Below are 12,118 nucleotides of genomic sequence, written 5' to 3' on the forward strand. Positions count from 1 at the left end.
AATTTTGACTTTTTTTGTCCGATTTTGACGCCTTACTATACTATGACGTTTTTTATGACATTTTGAGGTCAAAAAAAATTTTGACTTTTTTTGTCCGATTTTGACGCCTTACTATACTATGACGTTTTTTATGACATTTTGAGGTAAAAAAAAATTGACTTTTTTTGTCCGATTTTGACGCCTTACTATACTATGACGTTTTTTATGACATTTTGAGGTCAAAAAAATTTTTGACTTTTTTTGTCCGATTTTGACGCCTTACTATACTATGACGTTTTTTACGACATTTTGAGGTCAAAAAAAATTTTGACTTTTTTTGGCCGAAAAAAACGACATACTATACTATGACGTTTTTTATGACATTTTGAAGTCAAAAAAATTTTTGACTTTTTTTGGCCGAAAAAAACGACATACTATACTATGACGTTTTTTATGACATTTTGAGGTCAAAAAAAATTTTGACTTTTTTTGGCCGAAAAAAACGACATACTATACTATGACGTTTTTTATGACATTTTGAGGTCAAAAAAAATTTTGACTTTTTTTTGGCCGAAAAAAACGACATACTATACTATGACGTTTTTTATGACATTTTGAGGTCAAAAAAAAATTTGACTTTTTTTGTCCGATTTTGACGCCTTACTATACTATGACGTTTTTTATGACATTTTGAGGTCAAAAAAAATTTTGACTTTTTTTGTCCGATTTTGACGCCTTACTATACTATGACGTTTTTTATGACATTTTGAGGTCAAAAAATTTTTTGACTTTTTTTGTCCGATTTTGACGCCTTACTATACTATGACGTTTTTTATGATATTTTGAGGTCAAAAAAAAATTTGACTTTTTTTGGCCGAAAAAAACGACATACTATACTATGACGTTTTTTATGACATTTTGAGGTCAAAAAAAATTTTGACTTTTTTTGTCCGATTTTGACGCCTTACTATACTATGACGTTTTTTATGACATTTTGAGGTCAAAAAAATTTTTGACTTTTTTTGTCCGATTTTGACGCCTTACTATACTATGACGTTTTTTATGACATTTTGAGGTCAAAAAAATTTTTGACTTTTTTTGTCCGAAAAAAACGCCTTACTATACTATGACGTTTTTTATGACATTTTGAGGTCAAAAAAAATTTTGACTTTTTTTGTCCGATTTTGACGCCTTACTATACTATGACGTTTTTTATGACATTTTGAGGTCAAAAAAATTTTTGACTTTTTTTGTCCAAAAAAAACGCCTTACTATACTATGACGTTTTTTATGACATTTTGAGGTCAAAAAAAATTTTGACTTTTTTTGTCCGATTTTGACGCCTTACTATACTATGACGTTTTTTATGACATTTTGAGGTCAAAAAAATTTTTGACTTTTTTTGGCCGAAAAAAACGACATACTATACTATGACGTTTTTTATGACATTTTGAGGTCAAAAAAAATTTTGACTTTTTTTGTCCGATTTTGACGCCTTACTATACTATGACGTTTTTTATGACATTTTGAGGTAAAAAAAATTTTTGACTTTTTTTGTCCGATTTTGACGCCTTACTATACTATGACGTTTTTTATGACATTTTGAGGTAAAAAAAAATTTTGACTTTTTTTGTCCGATTTTGACGCCTTACTATACTATGACGTTTTTTATGACATTTTGAGGTCAAAAAAATTTTTGACTTTTTTTGTCCAAAAAAAACGCCTTACTATACTATGACGTTTTTTATGACATTTTGAGGTCAAAAAAAATTTTGACTTTTTTTGTCCGATTTTGACGCCTTACTATACTATGACGTTTTTTATGACATTTTGAGGTCAAAAAAATTTTTGACTTTTTTTGTCCAAAAAAAACGCCTTACTATACTATGACGTTTTTTATGACATTTTGAGGTCAAAAAAAATTTTGACTTTTTTTGTCCGATTTTGACGCCTTACTATACTATGACGTTTTTTATGACATTTTGAGGTCAAAAAATTTTTTGACTTTTTTTGTCCGATTTTGACGCCTTACTATACTATGACGTTTTTTATGACATTTTGAGGTCAAAAAAATTTTTGACTTTTTTTGTCCGATTTTGACGCCTTACTATACTATGACGTTTTTTATGACATTTTGAGGTCAAAAAAATTTTTGACTTTTTTTGGCTGAAAAAAACGACATACTATACTATGACGTTTTTTATGACATTTTGAGGTAAAAAAAAAATTTGACTTTTTTTGTCCGATTTTGACGCCTTACTATACTATGACGTTTTTTATGACATTTTGAGGTCAAAAAAATTTTTGACTTTTTTTGTCCGATTTTGACGCCTTACTATACTATGACGTTTTTTATGACATTTTGAGGTCAAAAAAAATTTTGACTTTTTTTGGCTGAAAAAAACGACATACTATACTATGACGTTTTTTATGACATTTTGAGGTAAAAAAAAAATTTGACTTTTTTTGTCCGATTTTGACGCCTTACTATACTATGACGTTTTTTATGACATTTTGAGGTCAAAAAATTTTTTGACTTTTTTTGTCCAAAAAAACGCCTTACTATACTATGACGTTTTTTATGACATTTTGAGGTCAAAAAAATTTTTGACTTTTTTTGTCCGATTTTGACGCCTTACTATACTATGACGTTTTTTATGACATTTTGAGGTCAAAAAATTTTTTGACTTTTTTTGTCCGATTTTGACGCCTTACTATACTATGACGTTTTTTATGACATTTTGAGGTCAAAAAAAATTTTGACTTTTTTTGTCCGATTTTGACGCCTTACTATACTATGACGTTTTTTATGACATTTTGAGGTCAAAAAAAATTTTGACTTTTTTTGGCCGATTTTGACGCCTTACTATACTATGACGTTTTTTATGACATTTTGAGGTCAAAAAAATTTTTGACTTTTTTTGTCCGATTTTGACGCCTTACTATACTATGACGTTTTTTATGACATTTTGAGGTAAAAAAAAATTTTGACTTTTTTTGTCCGATTTTGACGCCTTACTATACTATGACGTTTTTTATGACATTTTGAGGTCAAAAAAAATTTTGACTTTTTTTGTCCGATTTTGACGCCTTACTATACTATGACGTTTTTTATGACATTTTGAGGTCAAAAAAAATTTTGACTTTTTTTGGCCGATTTTGACGCCTTACTATACTATGACGTTTTTTATGACATTTTGAGGTCAAAAAAAATTTTGACTTTTTTTGTCCGATTTTGACGCCTTACTATACTATGACGTTTTTTATGACATTTTGAGGTAAAAAAAAATTGACTTTTTTTGTCCGATTTTGACGCCTTACTATACTATGACGTTTTTTATGACATTTTGAGGTCAAAAAAATTTTTGACTTTTTTTGTCCGATTTTGACGCCTTACTATACTATGACGTTTTTTACGACATTTTGAGGTCAAAAAAATTTTTGACTTTTTTTGGCCGAAAAAAACGACATACTATACTATGACGTTTTTTATGACATTTTGAGGTCAAAAAAATTTTTGACTTTTTTTGGCCGAAAAAAACGACATACTATACTATGACGTTTTTTATGACATTTTGAGGTCAAAAAAAATTTTGACTTTTTTTGTCCGATTTTGACGCCTTACTATACTATGACGTTTTTTATGACATTTTGAGGTAAAAAAAAATTTTGACTTTTTTTGGCCGATTTTGACGCCTTACTATACTATGACGTTTTTTATGACATTTTGATTTCAAAAAAATTTTTGACTTTTTTTGGCCGATTTTGACGCCTTACTATACTATGACGTTTTTTATGACATTTTGAGGTAAAAAAAAATTTTGACTTTTTTTGTCCGATTTTGACGCCTTACTATACTATGACGTTTTTTATGACATTTTGAGGTCAAAAAAATTTTTGACTTTTTTTGTCCAAAAAAAACGCCTTACTATACTATGACGTTTTTTATGACATTTTGAGGTCAAAAAAAATTTTGACTTTTTTTGTCCGATTTTGACGCCTTACTATACTATGACGTTTTTTATGACATTTTGAGGTCAAAAAAAATTTTGACTTTTTTTGTCCGATTTTGACGCCTTACTATACTATGACGTTTTTTATGACATTTTGAGGTCAAAAAAATTTTTGACTTTTTTTGTCCGATTTTGACGCCTTACTATACTATGACGTTTTTTATGACATTTTGAGGTCAAAAAAAATTTTGACTTTTTTTGGCTGAAAAAAACGACATACTATACTATGACGTTTTTTATGACATTTTGAGGTCAAAAAAAAATTTGACTTTTTTTGTCCGATTTTGACGCCTTACTATACTATGACGTTTTTTATGACATTTTGAGGTCAAAAAATTTTTTGACTTTTTTTGTCCAAAAAAAACGCCTTACTATACTATGACGTTTTTTATGACATTTTGAGGTCAAAAAAATTTTTGACTTTTTTTGTCCGATTTTGACGCCTTACTATACTATGACGTTTTTTATGACATTTTGAGGTCAAAAAAAATTTTGACTTTTTTTGTCCGATTTTGACGCCTTACTATACTATGACGTTTTTTATGACATTTTGAGGTCAAAAAAATTTTTGACTTTTTTTGTCCAAAAAAAAACGCCTTACTATACTATGACGTTTTTTATGACATTTTGAGGTCAAAAAAAATTTTGACTTTTTTTGTCCGATTTTGACGCCTTACTATACTATGACGTTTTTTATGACATTTTGAGGTCAAAAAATTTTTTGACTTTTTTTGTCCGATTTTGACGCCTTACTATACTATGACGTTTTTTATGACATTTTGAGGTCAAAAAAATTTTTGACTTTTTTTGTCCGATTTTGACGCCTTACTATACTATGACGTTTTTTATGACATTTTGAGGTCAAAAAAATTTTTGACTTTTTTTGGCTGAAAAAAACGACATACTATACTATGACGTTTTTTATGACATTTTGAGGTCAAAAAAATTTTTGACTTTTTTTGTCCGATTTTGACGCCTTACTATACTATGACGTTTTTTATGACATTTTGAGGTCAAAAAAATTTTTGACTTTTTTTGTCCGATTTTGACGCCTTACTATACTATGACGTTTTTTATGACATTTTGAGGTCAAAAAAAATTTTGACTTTTTTTGGCTGAAAAAAACGACATACTATACTATGACGTTTTTTATGACATTTTGAGGTCAAAAAAAAATTTGACTTTTTTTGTCCGATTTTGACGCCTTACTATACTATGACGTTTTTTATGACATTTTGAGGTCAAAAAATTTTTTGACTTTTTTTGTCCAAAAAAAAACGCCTTACTATACTATGACGTTTTTTATGACATTTTGAGGTCAAAAAAATTTTTGACTTTTTTTGTCCGATTTTGACGCCTTACTATACTATGACGTTTTTTATGACATTTTGAGGTCAAAAAAAATTTTGACTTTTTTTGTCCGATTTTGACGCCTTACTATACTATGACGTTTTTTATGACATTTTGAGGTCAAAAAAATTTTTGACTTTTTTTGTCCAAAAAAAACGCCTTACTATACTATGACGTTTTTTATGACATTTTGAGGTCAAAAAAAATTTTGACTTTTTTTGTCCGATTTTGACGCCTTACTATACTATGACGTTTTTTATGACATTTTGAGGTCAAAAAATTTTTTGACTTTTTTTGTCCGATTTTGACGCCTTACTATACTATGACGTTTTTTATGACATTTTGAGGTCAAAAAAATTTTTGACTTTTTTTGTCCGATTTTGACGCCTTACTATACTATGACGTTTTTTATGACATTTTGAGGTCAAAAAAATTTTTGACTTTTTTTGGCTGAAAAAAACGACATACTATACTATGACGTTTTTTATGACATTTTGAGGTAAAAAAAATTTTTGACTTTTTTTGTCCGATTTTGACGCCTTACTATACTATGACGTTTTTTATGACATTTTGAGGTCAAAAAAATTTTTGACTTTTTTTGTCCGATTTTGACGCCTTACTATACTATGACGTTTTTTATGACATTTTGAGGTCAAAAAAAATTTTGACTTTTTTTGGCTGAAAAAAACGACATACTATACTATGACGTTTTTTATGACATTTTGAGGTAAAAAAAAAATTTGACTTTTTTTGTCCGATTTTGACGCCTTACTATACTATGACGTTTTTTATGACATTTTGAGGTCAAAAATTTTTTTGACTTTTTTTGTCCGATTTTGACGCCTTACTATACTATGACGTTTTTTATGACATTTTGAGGTAAAAAAAAATTTTGACTTTTTTTGTCCGATTTTGACGCCTTACTATACTATGACGTTTTTTATGACATTTTGAGGTCAAAAAAATTTTTGACTTTTTTTGGCCGATTTTGACGCCTTACTATACTATGACGTTTTTTATGACATTTTGAGGTCAAAAAAAATTTTGACTTTTTTTGTCCGATTTTGACGCCTTACTATACTATGACGTTTTTTATGACATTTTGAGGTCAAAAAAAATTTTGACTTTTTTTGGCCGATTTTGACGCCTTACTATACTATGACGTTTTTTATGACATTTTGAGGTCAAAAAAAATTTTGACTTTTTTTGTCCGATTTTGACGCCTTACTATACTATGACGTTTTTTATGACATTTTGAGGTAAAAAAAAATTGACTTTTTTTGTCCGATTTTGACGCCTTACTATACTATGACGTTTTTTATGACATTTTGAGGTCAAAAAAATTTTTGACTTTTTTTGTCCGATTTTGACGCCTTACTATACTATGACGTTTTTTACGACATTTTGAGGTCAAAAAAATTTTTGACTTTTTTTGGCCGAAAAAAAACGACATACTATACTATGACGTTTTTTATGACATTTTGAGGTCAAAAAAATTTTTGACTTTTTTTGGCCGAAAAAAACGACATACTATACTATGACGTTTTTTATGACATTTTGAGGTCAAAAAAAATTTTGACTTTTTTTGTCCGATTTTGACGCCTTACTATACTATGACGTTTTTTATGACATTTTGAGGTAAAAAAAAATTTTGACTTTTTTTGGCCGATTTTGACGCCTTACTATACTATGACGTTTTTTATGACATTTTGATTTCAAAAAAATTTTTGACTTTTTTTGGCCGATTTTGACGCCTTACTATACTATGACGTTTTTTATGACATTTTGAGGTAAAAAAAAATTTTGACTTTTTTTGTCCGATTTTGACGCCTTACTATACTATGACGTTTTTTATGACATTTTGAGGTCAAAAAAAATTTTGACTTTTTTTGTCCGATTTTGACGCCTTACTATACTATGACGTTTTTTATGACATTTTGAGGTCAAAAATTTTTTTGACTTTTTTTGTCCGATTTTGACGCCTTACTATACTATGACGTTTTTTATGACATTTTGAGGTCAAAAAAATTTTTGACTTTTTTTGGCCGATTTTGACGCCTTACTATACTATGACGTTTTTTATGACATTTTGAGGTAAAAAAAAATTTTGACTTTTTTTGTCCGATTTTGACGCCTTACTATACTATGACGTTTTTTATGACATTTTGAGGTCAAAAAAAATTTTGACTTTTTTTGGCCGATTTTGACGCCTTACTATACTATGACGTTTTTTATGACATTTTGAGGTCAAAAAAAATTTTGACTTTTTTTGTCCGATTTTGACGCCTTACTATACTATGACGTTTTTTATGACATTTTGAGGTCAAAAAAAATTGACTTTTTTTGTCCGATTTTGACGCCTTACTATACTATGACGTTTTTTATGACATTTTGAGGTCAAAAAAATTTTTGACTTTTTTTGTCCGATTTTGACGCCTTACTATACTATGACGTTTTTTATGACATTTTGAGGTCAAAAAATTTTTTGACTTTTTTTGGCCGAAAAAAACGACATACTATACTATGACGTTTTTTATGACATTTTGAGGTCAAAAAATTTTTTGACTTTTTTTGTCCGATTTTGACGCCTTACTATACTATGACGTTTTTTATGACATTTTGAGGTCAAAAAAATTTTTGACTTTTTTTGGCCGAAAAAAACGACATACTATACTATGACGTTTTTTATGACATTTTGAGGTCAAACAAATTTTTGACTTTTTTTGTCAGATTTTGACGCCTTACTATACTATGACGTTTTTTATGATATTTTGAGGTCAAAAAAAAATTTGATTTTTTGGCCGAAAAAAACGACATACTATACTATGACGTTTTTTATGACATTTTGAGGTCAAAAAAAATTTTGACTTTTTTTGGCCGAAAAAAACGACATACTATACTATGACGTTTTTTATGACATTTTGAGGTCAAAAAAATTTTTGACTTTTTTTGGCCGATTTTGACGCCTTACTATACTATGACGTTTTTTATGACATTTTGAGGTCAAAAAAAATTTTGACTTTTTTTGGCTGAAAAAAACGACATAATATACTATGACGTTTTTTATGACATTTTGAGGTCAAAAAAAATTTTTACTTTTTTTGTCCGATTTTGACGCCTTACTATACTATGACGTTTTTTATGACATTTTGAGGTCAAAAAAATTTTTGACTTTTTTTGTCCGAAAAAAACGCCTTACTATACTATGACGTTTTTTATGACATTTTGAGGTCAAAAAAAATTTTGACTTTTTTTGGCCGAAAAAAACGACATACTATACTATGACGTTTTTTATGACATTTTGAGGTCAAAAAAAATTTTGACTTTTTTTGGCCGAAAAAAACGACATACTATACTATGACGTTTTTTATGACATTTTGAGGTCAAAAAAAATTTTGACTTTTTTTGTCCGAAAAAAACGCCTTACTATACTATGACGTTTTTTATGACATTTTGAGGTCAAAAAAAATTTTGACTTTTTTTGGCCGAAAAAAACGACATACTATACTATGACGTTTTTTATGACATTTTGAGGTCAAAAAATTTTTTGACTTTTTTTGTCCGATTTTGACGCCTTACTATACTATGACGTTTTTTATGATATTTTGAGGTCAAAAAAAAATTTGACTTTTTTTGGCCGAAAAAAACGACATACTATACTATGACGTTTTTTATGACATTTTGAGGTCAAAAAAAATTTTGACTTTTTTTGGCTGAAAAAAAACGACATACTATACTATGACGTTTTTTATGACATTTTGAGGTCAAAAAATTTTTTGACTTTTTTTGGCCGAAAAAAACGACATACTATACTATGACGTTTTTTATGACATTTTGAGGTCAAAAAAATTTTTGACTTTTTTTGGCCGAAAAAAACGACATACTATACTATGACGTTTTTTATGACATTTTGAGGTCAAACAAATTTTTGACTTTTTTTGTCAGATTTTGACGCCTTACTATACTATGACGTTTTTTATGATATTTTGAGGTCAAAAAAAAATTTGATTTTTTGGCCGAAAAAAACGACATACTATACTATGATGTTTTTTATGACATTTTGAGGTCAAAAAAAATTTTGACTTTTTTTGGCCGAAAAAAACGACATACTATACTATGACGTTTTTTATGACATTTTGAGGTCAAAAAAATTTTTGACTTTTTTTGGCCGATTTTGACGCCTTACTATACTATGACGTTTTTTATGACATTTTGAGGTCAAAAAAAATTTTGACTTTTTTTGGCTGAAAGAAAACGACATACTATACTATGACGTTTTTTATGACATTTTGAGGTCAAAAAAAATTTTTACTTTTTTTGTCCGATTTTGACGCCTTACTATACTATGACGTTTTTTATGACATTTTGAGGTGAAAAAAATTTTTGACTTTTTTTGGCCGAAAAAAACGACATACTATACTATGACGTTTTTTATGACATTTTGAGGTCAAAAAAAATTTTGACTTTTTTTGTCCGATTTTGACGCCTTACTATACTATGACGTTTTTTATGACATTTTGAGGTAAAAAAAATTTTTGACTTTTTTTGTCCGATTTTGACGCCTTACTATACTATGACGTTTTTTATGACATTTTGAGGTAAAAAAAAATTTTGACTTTTTTTGTCCGAAAAAAAAGCCTTACTATACTATGACGTTTTTTATGACATTTTGAGGTCAAAAAAAATTTTTGACTTTTTTTGGCCGAAAAAAACGACATACTATACTATGACGTTTTTTATGACATTTTGAGGTCAAAAAAAATTTTGACTTTTTTTGTCCGATTTTGACGCCTTACTATACTATGACGTTTTTTATGACATTTTGAGGTAAAAAAAATTTTTGACTTTTTTTGGCCGAAAAAAACGACATACTATACTATGACGTTTTTTATGACATTTTGAGGTCAAAAAATTTTTTGACTTTTTTTGTCCGATTTTGACGCCTTACTATACTATGACGTTTTTTATGACATTTTGAGGTCAAAAAAATTTTTGACTTTTTTTGTCCGAAAAAAACGACATACTATACTATGACGTTTTTTATGACATTTTGAGGTCAAAAAAAATTTTGACTTTTTTTGGCCGAAAAAAACGACATACTATACTATGACGTTTTTTATGACATTTTGAGGTCAAAAAAAAATTTGACTTTTTTTGTCCGATTTTGACGCCTTACTATACTATGACGTTTTTTATGACATTTTGAGGTCAAAAAAATTTTTGACTTTTTTTGGCCGAAAAAAACGACATACTATACTATGACGTTTTTTATGACATTTTGAGGTCAAAAAATTTTTTGACTTTTTTTGTCCGATTTTGACGCCTTACTATACTATGACGTTTTTTATGACATTTTGAGGTCAAAAAAAATTTTGACTTTTTTTGTCCGAAAAAAAACGACATACTATACTATGACGTTTTTTCTGACATTTTGAGGTCAAAAAAAATTTTGACTTTTTTTGGCCGAAAAAAACGACATACTATACTATGACGTTTTTTATGACATTTTGAGGTCAAAAAAAAATTTGACTTTTTTTGTCCGATTTTGACGCCTTACTATACTATGACGTTTTTTATGACATTTTGAGGTCAAAAAAATTTTTGACTTTTTTTGGCCGAAAAAAACGACATACTATACTATGACGTTTTTTATGACATTTTGAGGTCAAAAAATTTTTTGACTTTTTTTGTCCGATTTTGACGCCTTACTATACTATGACGTTTTTTACGACATTTTGAGGTCAAAAAAAATTTTGACTTTTTTTGGCCGAAAAAAACGACATACTATACTATGACGTTTTTTATGACATTTTGAGGTCAAAAAAATTTTTGACTTTTTTTGGCCGAAAAAAAAACGACATACTATAATATGACGTTTTTTATGACATTTTGAGGTCAAAAAAATTTTTGACTTTTTTTGTCCGATTTTGACGCCTTACTATACTATGACGTTTTTTACGACATTTTGAGGTCAAAAAAAATTTTGACTTTTTTTGGCCGAAAAAAAACGACATACTATACTATGACGTTTTTTATGACATTTTGAGGTCAAAAAAATTTTTGACTTTTTTTGGCCGAAAAAAAAACGACATACTATAATATGACGTTTTTTATGACATTTTGAGGTCAAAAAAATTTTTGACTTTTTTTGTCCGAAAAAAACGACATACTATACTATGACGTTTTTTATGACATTTTGAGGTCAAAAAAAATTTTGACTTTTTTTGGCCGAAAAAAACGACATACTATACTATGACGTTTTTTATGACATTTTGAGGTCAAAAAAAAATTTGACTTTTTTTGTCCGATTTTGACGCCTTACTATACTATGACGTTTTTTATGACATTTTGAGGTCAAAAAAATTTTTGACTTTTTTTGGCCGAAAAAAACGACATACTATACTATGACGTTTTTTATGACATTTTGAGGTCAAAAAATTTTTTGACTTTTTTTGTCCGATTTTGACGCCTTACTATACTATGACGTTTTTTATGATATTTTGAGGTCAAAAAAAAATTTGACTTTTTTTGGCCGAAAAAAACGACATACTATACTATGACGTTTTTTATGACATTTTGAGGTCAAAAAAAATTTTGACTTTTTTTGGCTGAAAAAAACGACATACTATACTATGACGTTTTTTATGACATTTTGAGGTCAAAAAAATTTTTGACTTTTTTTGTCCGATTTTGACGCCTTACTATACTATGACGTTTTTTATGACATTTTGAGGTCAAAAAAATTTTTGACTTTTTTTGGCCGAAAAAAACGACAT

This window comes from Toxotes jaculatrix, chromosome 16, assembly GCF_017976425.1.
Source record: "Toxotes jaculatrix isolate fToxJac2 chromosome 16, fToxJac2.pri, whole genome shotgun sequence".
Lineage (NCBI taxonomy): Eukaryota > Metazoa > Chordata > Actinopteri > Toxotidae > Toxotes > Toxotes jaculatrix.